Genomic DNA, 19,100 nt, shown 5'->3' on the forward strand with positions numbered 1-19,100 from the left:
TAAATATTTAAGAAGATGCTTGCATCTGGAGCAAAATGGACCTAACTTAGTGTTCCCTATTTATAACGTAAACAGATTAGTTGCATGACACAGTGTTTGTACAAACTTTCCTTGACTATAAACATTTGCTGATGTATTTCACCAATAACGTAATGTATAGGAACAGAGGAAGGATTTTCTCTGAAGAGCGCATGTGGATAAGGTCCAATTTTGCAACCTCCTCTCACCTGACAGTGCCTTTTCCTGAAGGCTCTTGAGACGAGTTTCCTGTGCCACATACTCCTTTCTACTGGCAAAGAGGAAAATGACCCCAGTTAAAAATCACCAGCAGACACCAAGAGAAGATGCTGTTGTGCCGCCTGCATCCCCGCACAAAGCAGATGCCACCGCACTCGCAGCACTCTGCTTGCTCAAGGACTGGCTCACCAGCCGCTTCAAACAAGGGCCTGCAAGTCAGAGTTCTTAAAACTAAACAACTTCAAACACGTTCACTTACTGCCTGAAGGAAAGTTTGTTCTGAAGACCTAATCCTGCAATGTCTTGATTGCCCTCAGCTTCTGCCCATGTTTCTGTGTCTTCAGCGAGGCTGTCAATGGTGTTACGGGATCTGGGTCTGACAATGTCAACTATTGCTGACGATGACACAAGCAACAGCAGGACAAGCCGGCCATTTGAGCTTCCTTCTCCCACAGTCTCTCTCTCTTTGTATTTATGTTGCAAGCTTCCATGTCTCCCCAGAGCCCTTCTGACTGTTTCTCATGCTGAGAACTCACATACCCAGAGACTCTAATTTCAGTGCTGCACTCAGTAGTTAACTCAGTACCAGAAAGGCTGGAAAGCTTGCCCTGTGCAACCTGCTTGTACTCAGCTCTCGCTGCGGACCTGATGCTATCCAGCTGAACCAAGGGTGACCACAGAGCATACTGTCCTCAGTGGAAATAAAAAGGCTCCATGATAACAGGGGGAGCGACAGCAAAGGGACACACTGAATTGCAGGGACATTCAGCTGGGAGATCCCATCAGAATGCAAGTCCTTCCTGCTCCCTGTAGATGACTGGCACAACAGACAGTCCTTGGTCACTGTTCTGTCAGGAGAAATGAAAAGGTTACACCTCTCACAACAGGTCAGCTGAAGACCAATGACATTAACAGATCCAAATCTCACTACTATTTGGAACAAGGAACTCAATTCTATTCAACTTCAGCTCTGAAAAATCTCAGTCTAAACTCACAACTACTTGCTAAAGACAATTCAGATGGGACCAAGAGCAGCCACAATTTCTGAGGTATTAAAAATGTACCTTTTCCTCCCAGAAAGAACTCCTCATTCCCATGTTACTGTCCTTCAGGAAGAAGCCAATACATTTCCTCTCCCATCTCTTGTATTAATTCTGTTCATCTTCCATAAAATCAGATCATTTTTGCATGGCCTTGTGATTTGAGACAGGGTGAAAATACCATAATTCTGTCAGAGCTTTTTCACAGGCAAATTTTCATATGCACAGTAAAACCACATTGGCCACAATGCTCCTTAACTAATCAAACACTGAAGAGCAGCAGCTTCTTTACAGGGGATATTTCTATCGCTGACCTGTTGAGGGGATGGAAAAGCAGCTACAAATCCCATGGAAGCATGAAAAGTCTTATAACTCTCCTGTTAACAGTTTACTTTACATCTATTCTGATACCAACATTTCCACACACAAAATAAGTATGTGAGAAATTATTTGATTCACTTTGACAAAGAGCTTAATTTACCTTTAATATCTCAGAGGATTATTTTAAGAAATAACAAGTAGGACAGGCAGAAAGTAAATCATTTTACGCTGCCACGTATCTTGAACACGGCTACTCAGCCTTCTGGAGGTGGTCATTTGCCCAGAATGGTCACAAAAACACAAAATGGCTTCTCCGAGGTCCTCTAAGAATTTAATGGCCATAGTCCGCAGCACTGAAAGTGATCCCTGGTAACATAGTTGGCTACCAAGATAATAACAGAAGCCAGTTGCATCATATGCTTTCCAATATGCAATAACAACAACAAAAAGATTAAAAAAAATCCTACAAACAGGGCTTTAGGCTTCAAGTCAAATATTTTTATCTAGTAGGCTTTACTCATGAGTAACCCCAAAGTACAAAGAGGAAATGTGAACCAAATGCTGCGCTTGTTAGTAAAGCATAAGTGAAAAAAAATTCATTATATGTATGCCAGACGGTTGTTATCAGAGGTAAGTCAGTATTTCTCAAGGATCTTTATTTTTGTTTGTCAAAGTTATTTGTTTCTATGTCCAGTTAAAACAGACAAAATTTAATTAAATGCAGGATTATTTAAAGAGGATTTTTTTTTTTTTAAACAAAACATACTCCTACTTCAATTTCTCTTGTGCCAAGAGCTGCATTTGGTGAAAAAGTCTATGATAGAAAAAAAAAAGAAAATTAAAGACTATGTAAACTGCATTTTCTTCTGCAGGCCTTTAAACATTGAAATATCGTTGAAACAGACACAACGAGCACCACAGATGCTCAGAAGTCATTATGACATTTTACAAAATAACAATAAAAATCCCAAACCCATTTTGCAAGAGCAAGGAAACCACTTTTAAATGCTTCTCCTGATGTGGCACTGCAAGTCACAGCCTGGGAACGTGGTGGAATTGTGCTCCTCAAAGAGGAGGTCTGGAAAACATCACATATCTGGAGCTTTCAAAGAAGCCTGTTGCACAAGATGGAACGGCCATTCAAGCTTCACCACCCTTGAGGGACACATAGCTTGCTTTTTTCTTGAGGGTAAACTACACTGTGATACAGTAAGACATTAAAAAAAACCCACTCTTCCTTCCTTCTCCCCACCCATTCCTGTTTGCCCATCTGCTAGAAGAGAAAATCTTCACCTCTTTGAAGTAACTGAACTGATCGAAAGCTCAACATCAGGAACTTGTGTTTGTAGTGAGCAGCACACAGAGCCGTCCCTGAAACCTCCTCCAAGGAAACACCCTGCACTGAAGCCTGTGAAATGTGATGGACGCTGTCCTGAAATGCCACATTTACACAGCATGGTCATGTTATCCCGGAGGCGCCACCACCATCACTGATGGGCTTGACCTTGCCCACCAGTGGGTCCCTCTTGGAGCCAACTGGGCTCTATCAGACATGGGGGAAGCTTCTGGTATCTTCTCACACAGGCCACCCCGCTACCAAACTTTGCCACGCAAACCCAATACAACATGTAAACACGGTACACCTGACATATGCAGAATATGACACCTACATTAACACTGTGAAGGAAACCCTGCCTGCTTTCTGTCACACCACCATAAGCAGAACTGTTATTCACTCAAATGTTCTCAGGAGTTAATGCACATTCTGGCTGATAAAAATGGTTAGAATAGATTAGTTCAGGTTTTAGTCCTGATGTTAGAAAAACAAGTGAAGTTTAATTATTTCACTGCTCTGGAAAAAGTCTGGAGATAACAATTATGTCATTTATTGTTTCAAGAGAAAACATTAAATCTCAGGAAAATTTCCTTTAATGCCCCAGGAACACTGATCCAAGCCGACAAGGAACCACCGGGTGTCCCGTTGCTAGTTTTGTAATGGTTTTGGATTTACAGCTCAAGTGCAGCTGGAGTTATACAGGGAATGACCACCTGCTGCCTTGATTTTGCATGCAGACTTTATTTATTTATTTTGAATTTGCTGTGAGACAGGCTGGCCTATATTTCCACTGCTAAGGGTATTCCAAATGTTGAGATCCTCCAAAAACATTTTGTACCGTTAGGAAGGCATGTCCTAATTAAAATGAAACAAGAACAACCTCTTCTGTTATCTTCTCTTTCACATGTCTCTAAGGTTGGAAAGCAAATACATTCCAGAAGAATTAACTATTTTCAGAGGTCCCTTATTAAGGAGTACAGAGTGCTAACTTTTAAAAGTTTTATTTTAAAAGACTTTTCTATTAAGTCACCTACTTTCCTGAAAATACAGTTAAGTAACAGACTTAACTAAAACTTGAGAAAACATATAACTAAATTCTTATGGAGTGAAAGCGCTTTGGAGCACCAGCTCTCTCCTACTCTACATCTGTAACTGCCCCACACTGCAGAACTTCCCCCATCTCAGCTGGGATCCTCAAGCATTAGTCAGCAGCATAAAAGAAACGCCACAACAGCATCATGTAGGTATTCAGAATGGCCACCACAGTCAGTAGGTATCAAGCAAAATGAAGCTTCACAAAGAAGAAACAAAAGCTGTTTAAAAATTGGCTAGAAAACAGCCATTACCTCTATTTCTCCTACAAGAATATCCTGAATTTCATTCCAGCTGTTCCAAGTGTGATTCGTGATGACAGGGTGAGCAGTCCTCGGTACATTTGTAGAACTACATTAAACAGTGTTCCCAATGAAAAGATCACTGCGATTCGCAGGAAGGGCAGAGCGAGGGCAAACATTCCTGCGCAGCTCCAAATAATCGGGAGCTCGCGTGCTGCCCACCTCCCAGGAAACCTGACACACAATACAAGCGGTAACTTCTGCACTTCTGAGAGTTATATCACTGTTCATCAATCCAAACCAGCAATCACTGCAGTTCAGGGTTCAACTTACAAATCATAAATTCATTATAAACAAAAAAATAACCGTACTGAACAGGACTATTTATGAACCTTGCAACCACGGTGGGACAGGATGTCCAGCTCCAAGACACCTCTTTGGTTCTACGACCACCATTCATTGTCTCTGGCGCAAAGGTACAATCTGAAAATATGCTTTATAGAATGACTCTGCCTCGCACAGCATGGGCTCTGCATGCACACTCTGAGAGCTTCAGTTCTTTTACACAACCAGAGATTGCTTTCTAATAATCCTTCAAAGTTGTGCATCACTTGTACTGTGTTTATTATGGATTAAAATGAGACATTTCAAAATTACTTTGACTTTTTATTAGTTTTGGCAGCACACTGCTGTGTTTTATTTTGTTTTTTAAAAAAAGGACAAAAAAAAAATCTTGCAAAAAATCACCCATTATTAAGAACATTCATACCCAGGCTACTTTTCAGACTACTGAATCGCTCCTTTTTCCAAAACAAGTAACTGGATGAGATACCTGGTACAGCTCAAGTATCCCTTTCTTGTTGCAGTTCGCACCTTCCCTCCAAGTTTTCCACGCTGGCAATTCCACAGAAGGTCGAAGAGTATGAAACACGTCACCCATAAAGTCAGCTTAACATTAGAGAGTTGTGAAAACACACTTGTTCTGTTTAATGGATTTATGACGTATTGGAGAAAAACAGCTGAAAGGTCTCTAATCAACAGCTTAAAAGACAGAGACTAGCTAACACCTGAGTTTTTCCTCCTATATTTGCAGAACGAGGTTGAGGGAAAAGTTGTTACTCTTCTTTACCTTGTTTTAGCAGGATCTCTCTTTTCCCACACTTACACTGGGGAGTCTTTCAGCCAGGATCTCTCAGAACCTGCCCTTTGCCCTCAGCCGTGCGGTGCTCTCATTCCAACACACAAGCTCAGGATGCACCATCCCCACCTACGACTTCCTCCTCTTCTCTTAGGACTATATGGTCCATCCATTTATAGCTATTTTTATACAATTTATGCTTATAGCCATATTCTTAGCCAGAGCATTCTAGATCCTGCATGCTATTCATTCACCTCTTATTCCCACGATGTTCTGTTATTTGGATGCTCCTTTATTTGTCCAAAATAAAGCCATCATTCCTTTTTCTTATTAGTCACATCTCCTGCATGAGATGCCTATTGCGATAACAATCACTGGTTTCCCTTTCTTTCATTTTCTTTGCCATCAAGTGCTTTGGAAGTCAGCCCTGACGTCTTCCTGGACACCAGCAAGCGTTCGCAATCCTCATTCATAAGGATACAACTTCTCCCCGTTCTCCTTGCCTATCATTCATGAACAAGCTATAGCATATTTACAGCAATCTTACATTTATTCTAATAATCCTTTGTAATGTTGATGAAGTTTTGTCATAGATTAATAGATTAATATTTTTCAGACCAAATAGCCCATTGAGGAAGTCATCTTTTGTTTTCAACTTATCAGACAGACTCTGTCACACAGAAGATCAGGTGACACACTTTAGAATCCTCCAGATCATTTTAAGCAATGAAAACTAATTCTGAAATAAACTTTTTTGCACGAATAATGCATACATGGCATTGTGATTCAGACTCCCTTTTCTTGGTTTTTCCCTTCTTGTACTACCTTTTCCAAACTCAGAGAGTGCCTGGTTACTTCCATTAAAGGCACAAGAGGTGTCATATACTGAAGTGAAAAAGCAGCATTAACCTACAGTTACTTCAGAGGTCCTACCCTTTCTTGTATAGATATACATGTCTTTTTCTCTTCTGAAGCAGGGAAACCATCTCTAAACAGCTCTTCAACCTCGCTCACCATGATAAGTGGAGAAACGTCAGGATGTTCTCTTCCGAAATCTATATTTTCCTATCAGAAAAAGCCGCAATTCACACCAAAAATACTGCACAGTTTTCCCCAAAACCAGGGATTGACAGCTGGCTTGGGGGACCCATGCATTTGGCTTTACTTCCCCGTAATTGGCACTGGAACCTCCTTTACCACTACAAACACAGTCTTGCCTGGTTACCCATCTTCGCTCTCTCTGGCTGCGGGCTCCATGGCTTCCTGCTTGGCTGTTGCCTAATTAAGTTTGCTTTGTGGTAATCCCTGCTCTCGGCTGTTTTCCTGGCTCATGAATCGGCTCCTAACCTGACTGTCGGCCAAATCTCTTAGAACTGGGCCTTACCCATAGACTGGTTCTGTGGTCCTTCTGGTTCCAAGAGACTGACTTACTTGAGAGATCACAATGAAAATCTATGTCACACTTTTTGTTTACTGCCAACGGAAACTCTTCAAGAAAGACTCGTTTCTGCAAAGGGCACCTCTTCTCATTTTAAGCAGCTTAAAAAATAATTAGTACCAGGAACATTCTGAAACAATTACTCTTAACTAGAAGATGGGCAAGTCTTGAGATCTGGTGAGAAAAGAGAGGTAGGAAGAAAATGAGTTATTAAAGAGAACTTAACCTGGAGAAAAAGGCTAGTAAGACACAGTTCAAGTAGCAAATCCCATACAGAAATGATACAGAATATGATGGATGGAAATGCCAATTGAGTAATTTCAAGGCAGGATATAAGTTACCCCTTCTTGTTTGTTAACTGCTTGGAGAGGAAAGGCAAAGCCTTGTGCCACTTCTCAGATGTTAGAGGGCATTAATCGTCTCTTTTCAACTGAGACATCATTGCAGGAATCATCAGACAAAAATCCTATAGCTTTTGTTAAGCAAAAGCCCAACTAGACATTCATATGTTCCAAAGACTCGTGTTAACATTTGCTTTTCCTGTCCTGGGCAGGACACCAGAGAGTTTCTCTTTGTACAGGAACTCTGAGTTGTCTTCCTGACTGCAAGGTGAAGGACAGGAAAAAAATGAAGAACATTTGCAACTCTTCACCTACTGTGAATAAATGAACCAGCAACAAAAACTGAAGGGTCAATATTAGTCCTGTTCTAAGGAGTTATATGGCAAGTAAATCACCACAGATTCATCAAACACTCCATTCTATAGCCAAGAAAGAACAAATTTTATAAAGAAAAAATTTGGATATGGGGATGTTTTTACTCTCCAATATTTAGAAAGCAAGGGGGGTTACCAGGAAACTGTTGTTGAAGTCTCTGGTTTGTCCATATGGATCAAATCTGTAGCACAACTTGTCATTTTTGGTCTTTTAAGAAAGTGCCACCCATCCAAAGCTAGAACAGAAGGCCAGTTGTGGCATGGCTCCAAGGAGGGAGGGAGAAGACTAGTCTGGTTCTGTCTTCCCATCTGTCAACATATATAACATGAAATCAGTGGGAGTGATGCCACTGGCTTCAAGGGGAGCAGTACTTTACCCACCGGCTTACCAACAGCAGCTGTGGCAGCTTGTATAAGCAAGAAATCCTGAAGTATCTATTCCCAGGGCAACGTGCATACACCCTCAGCTCACAGTGCCAGCAAAAGAACAGAGAGAACCACGGATTACTGTGTCCTCAGATGAGGAGGACGGATCACAGCACGGGCAGAGCAATCCGGCTCTGCCACTACCTGACTTCCAGTAGTCACCTCCAGCTTAAAGCCATCCCAGTAACACCTCACTTGGGCAGCTCAATTTGACAAAAACAGAGCCTTTTTCAGGCTGGTATCTGAAACTATATAACTGCTTCTCAGGCTGAGATAACTCACAGCATTGTAGCATGCGGCAAGGTGCTTTTTAAATGCTCCATTTGCTCCAAAAACACTGGAAAGACTTTAAAATCCTGGGTTTCAATTCACATGAAGCATGATCACTTGAACAGTGACAGATACTTCTTTGCTGGGCTTTTCCAAGCCATCTGGAAGTGCTCTATGGAGCACAGTTTGAGGACCCATGTTCTGGTTGATTTAAAAGTAAACACGGGCCCCCACTGCAATTACAAAATCTGCTGCCCTTGCAGGCAGATTTAGAAACAGATTCAGGTCACAGAGTCACCTCAGCCACGCTGGTGATACTGCAATGCTATGGTTTCTGGTTGGTTTCCAAAGCTCTGGAAATCTTCTTAATGGGATATGTTTCCTAGAGTATATTTAGCCTCATCCACTGCACATGTCCTTACAGGCAAACTGCAAAACAAATTATGGAAACATGATTTGCTACCAGAGGCTCCTTGGTTATCCTGCTGAAATGCAGTTGTTCACCATTACTGAGTTCTGTGACGTCTGTAGGCAAGATAAGACGGGTGCCTGTCCCCTCCAGAAGTCTTCACAAATGTACTCGAGATTATAAGAGATGATGTAAGACTGTACACAGGAACAGGTTTCGTCTTGACACCCATTGCATAAGGGATACTTTCAAATGCAATGGGATCTGGGTTTTTTTATGCTTTTTTAGTCAGTGTATGGTGTGGTTCTCATTAGGAGGTAAACTCAATGTGTTTAGGTTGGGTCAGGAGGACATGTACAATAATTGCTTAATGCTGCATTTGGAAAAGTTAGTTTTATTACTTTAAAAAAAAAAATCTTGGCAGTTGTTAAAAAAGCAGCTGGCACATAAGTTGTTTGACTTAACTATTACCTCATTTTCTCTCAAAATATTGCCAAAACTTCTTAATGACAGTGAACAGATGGTCAACGTTTTTCAACATTATAGATAATCCTCTTCCCAAATCAAACAATGCCCTTTCATTTATTTAACCAGAATGGGATTTGAACAACAATTAGACATAATTTACATATATTCCACTATTTCACTAGGGGTGAAAGTACTGCAATATTGTCAAAACTGCAACACATCGAGATAATTTTAAACAAAGTATAGTTCTCACTTTCACACTTGGAGGAGAAGGGTCTGGTTGCTCAGAGCCCGGCGGACAGCAGAGCAGCCTGGCTGCCTGAGCTGCTCTGCACAGCTGGGTGTGCTGCCCTCTGCCCACCTTAGAGCTCACCCTCAGGGATCACACAATCAGCTGGTGTAGAAAGAGGCTAAGGAAAGGAGAGAAATCAGACAGGCTGATGAAGTCTCTTACTTAGACATACATGAAAGTCCAAGATCTTTCATCTTCAGGTATGACTAAAAGACACAAAGAGATGAAACACAGGAATGCAGGTCGGGACAAGGGTTTGTAAGCAATATTTCCAGGCACCAGCCAGAAAGGAAACTACAGCTGCTTCTGCTGTACCCAGAAGAAAGTGACCTGAATTGTTCATGTGTAGACAGGAAAGGAATAGAATTGGATGTATTGTAGAGAATTACAGAAATTGGTTATAACCTGGCAGGGAGAGTCAAGTCAAGGATGGCATCTAACACAGCTGATTAAGTGAAACAATGCTGGTGTTGACAACAGCAAAGAGCAGGAGGAAAAGGAAGACTCGGTTCAAAACAGGACATTGGCTTCTGGAACTGTTGCATCTAAAGTGACAGGGAGACATTTGTAAGGACATGTGTGCAGGTCTGGTGAGACATACAGCTGATGGCAGAGGGAGAGAAAAGGAAAACAACTCACTACATTGAGACAGTGAATGAATGAATGAATGAATGAATAAATAGAAGAACAGAATAGTGGAACTGTGAAAGCCAAAGGAGGGAAAAGTACTGAGGCCTAGTTTGTGAACCAGATGTGAGCCCCCAAGGTTTGGATACAAGACTTTGTTAAAGTCTTTTCAAAGAACACAGTGCAGCAGTTGGACTGGAGGTTGCCTACAATGCAAGTGGAAAGGAAGAACCTCCAACAACAACAGTTGCCAAAGCCTGGAGGTACAATCAGAGATTGTGGCAAAACATACAAATAGTCCAGTCCAAACTTTTGGGTTCTTGCACAACAGGGAAAAAATAGTTGGCTGTACTTATCTTCTAACAGGAAGGATGCTGGAGAGAAATCTTTGGATGCAGGTAACAAGGAGAGAAAGCCAGGAACCATGGCTTCACAGATGTTTTAACTGGATGGTGAAGAATGACTCTAGTATCAAGCAACATTCCATTCCCACCTGAATTTCTAACCTCCTTGTCTGAGCTCACACTAACTAGAGAACTGACTCCATCCTGTATATGAATTCAGCGGTATTTGCTACTGTGTACTGTCTTGCTTGACCAAGCTTAAACACATTACAAGAGCCAGTGATGACAACCACTGTTAAATGGCCAGAATTTCTCAAGATACTACAATGCAATCATCCCTCCTTCTCCTGGATGTGAAAAGATCTTTACAAAAACTATATAATGATCCTGGTACTCCCTCTACCACGCTGATTATCTAGGGTTAGTACACTAAGGTTGTATCTTGGCACTGTCAGTTGGAAGGAAACATCAACATCTCAGAGTCTGGTTCGATTTAAATGGTACAGCGGCCTCCCTGCAGGCCACCAATATTGAAATGGCATCACTGTCCCACAGTGCTTGTCGAGCCAGGCAGTAAGAAGCCACATAGAAACAGGGAGAAGTTTGAACCAGTGGCTTAACAGAATGTTGTCCCCAGCGAATATGTTTGGGTAAAACACTTCTGCAAGAAAAGATTTCATTTTGTTGAGTTAACACTTCCAAAGAAATTGTGTTTCATCAGCAAATCCCTAAACTGTTCCAATTAGAGTGTTTAACCAGCCACAGCAGAATTCAGCAAACATTGTTAAAAAAACACAAGTTGTAATTATTACAATTTCATAGCAAAGAAATGTCAACTGATCTTCAACAAATTATCACAAGAGAGGCACTCTGTATACCCAGTATTAAGCAGAGGGGATTAATTCCAGACAAAAGTCAATCTAGGATCTCTTGCCAATGCAACACTAGTTCATGCTAGATAACAATTAGATTAAATCATCCAAAGTTCTGACCTCAGGTTATGCTGTTCACTGCATGGATATTGCTTAAGAATATATACATTATTTGACATGATCGCATATCACAGGAAAAAATGAAATATAATTGGTAACATCAAGCTCTCCCGATTTACAGCAATTCTATGCTGTAAAGCTGCCTCTCTGTTGAATAATTTGTGGAGCCTTGGAAATTATTTCTAATTTGTTTTCCCTTCAGATCCTTTCTTTTGATGAGGGGGGTGAGAACAGGACTCAGAATTAAAAAATGAGAGATCAATATCAGCTGAAGAGCTCCAGCACATATCGAGCAAAGTTTAAAACAAATCCTAATATTATAAATTCTAAGAGAAGTGAACAGGCATCAGGAGGAGGTAATACATGCAACAAGGACTGTGCCTGCTAGTTTGTCTTTGTGAGTGTTTGAAAGTTGATGACAGTATATAAAAACAAAGCCAACACTATCATAAACACATGCAAAATGAGCTGAAGAGATGAAATGGTGCAGGCCTTCTACTATTTAGCACTTCTTGAAACTCTGCAAATAGGGAAAATGCCCTCCTGGTTACTGCTAACTTATCCACAGTGCATTTCTTACGAAGACAGCATGAAATTTTCAAAGGGCATTATCCCTGCCCATAAACTGTGGATCAAACAGTGAGAAAGGGGAGCGAAAAACAATTTTAAACACATTAATTTTCTTCTGCCAAATCTTCTTCCCCAAAATGTTCTTGCTGCAGATCACTCACCTGCACTGGAACCATACATATTAGAAATCCAGCCTTTCACTAGACAGAGACCAGCATTGGAATTTACATTCACTTCCTCACACTATAATTTAATTTGGTTGCTTTTTCCACCTTCCCTCTTGTGCTTCATAGTTTAATATAAAGCGCTGTTGTGAAAGAGGTCTGTGTGCAGAAGTGGGTTCAATAAGTGTAAGTTTGTGTTCAGACTGCCTCCCTTTGCAAGAAGATTGCATGTACCAGGGTCCATTTGGGTAATTCCACTATTTCTGCAGACTTCCTTTCAAAACAGCCTTGTTGTACCAGTTTGAACACTGAGATCTCAGCCGGCCAGAAGAACGGGAGTAAGGCCACAGATTTAGAAATCCCATACATTCACCTAGAGACTCCAGCTGTAGGTAGGGCCTCTCATAATCTGTGTCAAACTACCTGGCATTTTCTTTACACAGCATTACGTCAGATTAAAGTCAGTAACAGTTCTAACAACGCAGTTTAGAGGAAATGAACAACATATCCAAAATTCCTGGATTTATAATTGGCCAAAATCAGTTTGGTGGGCTGCCCCTGCTATTACATTTACTCTTAAACTGTTGTGTGACCTGTAAGCTCAACCAGATATCTTCTTGTGCACTTAAGTACTAAGAGCCACATACTCAGTTTAACCTTTTGATTTCACCTCTGAGAAAACCTCCAGAAGGGTCCTAGCTGGGACCTTTCAGTAAAGGTAACACCTCCCCGCTAAGAACTGGACTTCTGCACAAGTCACTGGACTGTTACCCATGAATCTTTACAAGAATGAACTGATAAAGAGGGGCAAATGGCTACAATGTAGCCCAGGAGTTTTGCCCTTCAATTACACAGAGCCAAGTTTTTCCTTAACTTATTACATACAAGCACCAATTCTGAATCACTGGCTACGGTAAAAGCTGCTTCCATAACAGATTTCTTCTTGTGCAATCTTCACAGTAAATTGGATCACAACTTTACTGAACAGCCTAAAATGGGTACCAGCCAGTATTACGGCTTTTCAAAGCTAATGCTAGTCATTGGGATAATTAACAGAAATGAAATTCTGCTCTTGTAGGAGACGTGCCTCACCTCTCTGGTAGAGGAACTCCTTAAGTGGCTGCTAGACAACAGTGTACCACCCTTCCTTCTAAAAAGTATTACAATCTGTTCCATAAAGAGCTGGCTCACCTTATAGAGATTAAACTTCTACCAAGCTCCATCTTAAAGATAAGGACTTTATACTTGTTTTCTTCTTTATTTCTTTCTTGCACATGCATTAGAAATCTATAGTAAAAGCAAGAACCATGGGGGTTCTACATGCCTACATCCCATTTCTAGAAATATCTTTCACTAATGAGGCAGTGGGTCTTAGGCATTTTTGACATTTGTATTGCCAAAAAAATTTTCTTAAAGTATCTGGTCAGAAACAAGTTCATGACGACTTGGTTTGATCAGAAGTGCACTCAGGGAGGAGGACATTTAAGGACACTGCCTATATTATTTTCATTGAACTGTCAGCTTACTGTCATTTTCCCTGAGCTTTTAAGCTATTTTTTTCTTTTAAAATGAAAGCTTAGCTTTATTCTGACCTGGTTAATTGTGCAAAATTGACAGCTGAATCTTTTCTTTAAACAAAACATGGACTCAGGGCATTGGCAAAGTCCCATCTCCCATTTGCCTGTTCTGAACTTAAAGGTTTTGCAGCAATGGAGGAGAAGGTCAGCAGGAAGCCAAGGAATTAGCCTCAGGCTGTACAGTCTCCTCCAAGAAACAAGCTGTGCTGTAGGATACATAATCATAGCATCCCCTTTCCCAGTTCAGCCAGTCACCTCCTTATCCTCTGGCATGGCAGGACTCCAGTAGCTGCCTGCAGATGTCCAAGAAGGTGTCAGTAGGGCTCAGGATGGCTTGATGGAAGTAATGTTGTAAAAAGGAAAGATTACCACTTCCAGCAGTCAGTTCACTCCACAGACAGGTCTCAGTAGGTTGGAACGCGTGTTTAAAGGACTGAAACTGCCTACCGATACAGGTCACATAAGAAACAAGCTAAAGGCCAAATGAGTTCTCAGGTCAGCAATGAAAACAGCCTAAAATCTTTGTGACATCTTAACAAAAGAGATGCCAAGAGCTCAAACTGCAAGGTCAACAGTGTTCTGGCCAGTTCAAACAATCAAGTTGAACCCCGGGAATGTAAAGAGACAGAAGAATGATGCTCATTGCTATCTAAAGGCCAGAGCATTTACAGGATATTGTGTTCCAGAACCAAACTAGGTCTGTTCCTTACTGTATCGAATCATAAAAGGTGTTGAGCAGTTGGCTTTAGCTCATATTCTAGGTTATGTTGAGAACTTCCTTGCAAAGTTCTTCCACTTACTGTTTAGACATGCTTTCACCTTGTCACATGATGATTTGGAAGAATTTTTATATTTCCAGAGCAAACACATCATCAGTTATCATTTAAGATTTCATGCTTAAGTCTGTCTGCAATTAGGGAAACATTTAAGCCCATGCTGGTGATCATTTCTAAATAGCAACATTTTCCTAAATTCAGTCCTAGAAAGTGATGCCTTTAATTTGCCCATACTGTGCCACTGAAATACAAGGAAAGAAATAATCAGGATTTCTAGTATTTACATAAGACTTAAATTCTTTTGTTTTCCCCCAGAGTATGACTTTTCAATAGGATTTCAACAAGAATAACTGCTTTATTAAACAAGACAACTAGCATTATTTCCCTTCTCCTTAAGCCCTTCCAAGTTAATTCTTCCAAGTACCTACAACACAGCTCTTCCCTCCTTTCATTTCCATACGCAAAATTTATAAGATTCGTTTTGATACATGTTAAGATAATATTTTCTTTTAAGATCTCTAAAGTAAGTACATCGTGCCTGGACAAAAATTAACATCGTAATTGAAGGCAGAGTGAAGTCAGCTGCTCTGCATTACTCTAAGATAGGAAATAACCAGTCACATGAAGATAAAAGTTATAACCCTTACATACAATCAAAAGATACAGAAGATTTTTACAGAAAACTTGCTTAAACATTTGGCTGCTTCAAATGCAGACTTCAGAGAGAGGCTATAGCTAAACAAAGGACTTTCTGAAAGGGAAATGCTTTGATTCATTTAGAGTTTTGTTCCTTCATTAAAAAACACCAAAGTCAAAAACACTTCCACAAACAAATAGAAGCAATTACAGTAAGGACTGGGCAAAGTCTGTACTGGAAGCCCACACTGCTTTGATTTTCCTTTTTAATTGTTGTAATCTACTTAAAAACCATCTGACTTTTTTGAACTAGAGCTTAGATCACAAATAAATGAGATTCCATTGAAGATTCATTGCAAAGCTAATAATTTGTAAACCTTTAGAACAGCTTTTGAAATCTTGGCCAGGGACATTTGAAATGCAGATGGTCTTCATCATCTCTCTTATTTTATGAGGTCATTAGATTGAGAATTACACATATTAGTTTGGGTTCTATTTATTTATTTAGTTATAAAAAGATTGATAAGAGACACAAGGAGTAGTTGTATTAGTGAAAACAAGCTTACCCGTGCACCCTTCTCTGGAAAACACTTGCATCCAGCGCTGCAATCGCGGCCCCCACATGGTCCACTGTAAGACTTCTTTCCACCCTATTTGGGAATAAAAAAAAAACAAAACAACAAACAACTTTGAATATGATAACTACTTGTCAGCTGACGATCTTCTTTAATTACAATGCTTTGTTCCAGCACTTTTCACCTACGTTATACTTGTGTGAATTTACCAGGAAGTGGCAAAATACAGTTACATTCTAACTTCTCCATGACTGGGCCATTTTCAGAATCATCAAACAGACAGAAAAAGTAGGTTTAGAAATCCTCTGAGGATAAGTGAACTTGCACAAGTTGGTGCTGTTCTGCAAGGTGACGAGTGCTTTCTAGGGCCACCTAACCCCATAAAACTAGATGACGTTTTGAGATAGTACAGTATTAGATTAGGACCACAATTAGTAATTAGAACTTGTGCCTTAGCCATCCTGTGTACACAGGTATCTCTATGGCAACAAGAACCACCAAGACAAATTTAACTTTGCACATTCTAAGAGCAAGGAGCTGTGACCCGAGTCACAAGAACAGAGAAACTCCCAGATGAGAGATGTTAAACTCAGAATAGATGTGCAATAAGACAGTAGGCAACCAGCGTGCATCTGGATTTCATCTGAAAATATATTCTGAATTTGCTGTGCTAGCATTACTTATTAAGGATAATTTAAAAGTTTATGCAAATCTGAAGTCTCTGTATCACAAAGTTAATTCCCAGCTAGCACAGATGGTGACAGTACAGGAAAGTCAACTACATGAGTTCAGTTTAGGTAGTTTGACCCTTTTCCTCATCAGGCTTGAACCACTGAGCTGCCAAAAGCCCTGCGGCACTACTGACAACACTGTAACCATCCCGGAAAACAGCTCAGGTTAGTGCTGGAATTTAGCCACTCACTAAGAACACCCATCGCTAAGGAAACTTCATTCAAGTGTGCTCAGGTGCAGTCCCTCGGGTTTACAACTCAGAATGGAATGAACTTTAAGGCTTCCCCATACCCAAGGTGACCAAACTAAGTGCTGCGAAACAAGTTCAGACTGGAACTGAACATTTCCTTACAAAAGCATCCACAGAAAATATTTCTAAAGCTTTTAAAATTTCCTCTACAACTGTTGGTGAGGAATACGACAAATGAAAGACAATTGATGCAAGCTTATTGTGTGCTTCTGAACTTCTCTGCATCAGCTTTCTCAAAGAAAGTAACTAGTCTGACATCACTTGATAAGTTTTCTGCTAAAGGTAAAAAAAAAACCAAACACCCAAAACCTCTATATACCCTGATGTTTGCACCATCTTGCTGAATTAAACACCTCTGTTTTTAAGGCAGTGTAGAATGAACAGATACTAACAAAAAGCCTTAAATCCAACCTCCCATACCTCCCTAGCTTGGAGGGAACATCATCTCTTGCTGCAAAACAGTCATAACAACCTTCAAGCAATTCTAAGAGGCATCAAGTGCAAAAAAACCCAAGCAAACAGTACTTTTGCAAAATTTTTGGGCAGCTTTGTTCAGATAAGACCCCATTAGATATGAGGCTTTTGAACTACCCGTTAACATACTGTGGTAGGATGTAACACAAGACTTGAGCAGAACAGAAAGAAGCAACCCAACAGGATACACAATGCAGACAATTCTGACCCTAGGCAGTGGGACATAAAAGTAAGCTTAATTCAGTAAAAGGAAAAACCAAACAAAAAGGCAAAAAAACCCCGTATCTACAGGTTATGTAATGGACTCTAAGAGCATCTCCAAACTGTCTGCTCAGACAAGCAATGATTGGCATGAACTTGAGTCTGCCACGTACATCAGCAAGGGCTCAGCAAAACCAGGAAATCTGGTCCCTGTCTTAAGAGACACACTGCTGAGAGGTCATTGCTGGTCACAAGTGGTAACGAGGCTTTAGGATCTGGTTCTAAGAAAACTTGAAGAGTGAAGTGCACCGAGACACACCTTTTGCCATGATTACATGCATATTTTGCAGTGGAAATTTGCACTTATTGCCAGCCAATGCATACCTCATTCCTGACACTTAACCTTACATTTACACTCTCAGCAGATAGCTTTATGCCTCCAGGGAATCAGATTATGCCTTTGCAGACATTTATTCAACCTTAAATTCTTCAAAGTTTTCAACTCCCAAATAATTTTTTTCTCCAGATTATTCTTTGTTCCAAGAGTCATGTGCATGAGCCTCTGGGTGCTCTGGCTCTGTTAATTCTGCTTGCCTTCTAGGAGTGAAACTTGATTTCTCCGCAGGTCTGGATTCCCCCGCGGTCACTGCCTTGCAACAGCTGCTGGCTCAGGGCGCTGCCGCTCACCTTGGCAGAACCCCCCTGGCTCGGAGGGCAATCAGCTCCTTCCCAGAGACAGAGGGACAGACAAAAAGCAAATATTCTTTCCATGCCCACTGCTTGTGCCGCTCCCCACGGTGCTGTGGTTAGCAAATACGGTTCCAGTCAAAATCCCACTGAAGTCAGAAGAAATCTTTCCATTGAATTTATTGGGAGCTGGATCAAACTCTCATTGAGGTTTATTAAAAAATGAAAATACGTCCCTATTCTGTGTAAAATTATGTTCACAATGTATTTCTAGGTTCCTTTGCACAGCGTGTGGAGTCGTTTTGCTCAGTTATGAATGAAAGCATTTGGAGAGGAAGCAAACCAAAGCCAGTTGGCTCCAAACCAGGTGTTACATATCCTAGAGTATTTCATTTAGGGGAAGTAGCTGACATCAGACACTCCAATGCTACTTAAATAGCAAACAGCCATGTGCATAATATTTATGAATACAAGCCACATGTATATGACAAATCATATGAATAAATGTTGCATATAAGATTGTAGAGCATAATGTTCTCTTCTGAAGAGGTTTCTTACATTTTTCCATTCAAATGTATGAATGCATAAGTCATTCAAACATTTATAGATTGTTGTCTGAATGTTTAAGCATGGGCCCTTCATATGTTTTCTGTGTATGTATTCACAGAAGAGGTTTTCCCAACTACTCTGAAATATTTCAGATTGATGAATATGGCTCCTCAGAAACAATAAGAATTAAAGAAATAAAGGTACTAGTTATAATGGTGTGACCATTATAACTGAAATTAAACTATTTTATTTTCATTGGCTAGAAGGAGACCAAGGTTTTAAAAACAAAACAGAAACACAAAATAGTAGCACTGTTAAAAATACATTCTCTGTGATTTAAATAGATGTAATATAAACTGATTAACATACATACTGATTTTAATTAAGTTATTTCACGTTTACATAAGAATCAGTAGCATTTCAACAAAGGAAAAAACATTTTAAGAAGTATTGATATGAGTGAGAATCCATTTTTGAAAGACATTCAAAACACGAGTCAGTGTGAGACCAGTTTTCCTCTCC

At 40.4% G+C, this 19,100-nt stretch overlaps 1 protein-coding gene across 1 annotated transcript in view; it reads right to left on the reverse strand.

Annotated features, from left to right (window-relative positions):
- The window catches only part of COL4A6 (collagen type IV alpha 6 chain), an 81,002-nt gene extending 65,281 nt beyond the window's left edge, over positions 1 to 15,721 (reverse strand). Inside the window, exon 1 of the mRNA XM_082061597.1 lies at positions 15,677 to 15,721. The gene's annotated coding sequence lies outside the window, so the exon portion shown is untranslated. The remainder of the gene's footprint in view (positions 1 to 15,676) is intronic.
- Between the last annotated feature and the right edge of the window lie 3,379 nt (positions 15,722 to 19,100).

This window comes from Streptopelia decaocto (assembly GCF_964273445.1).
Source record: "Streptopelia decaocto genome assembly, chromosome: 10".
Classification (NCBI taxonomy): domain Eukaryota; kingdom Metazoa; phylum Chordata; class Aves; order Columbiformes; family Columbidae; genus Streptopelia; species Streptopelia decaocto.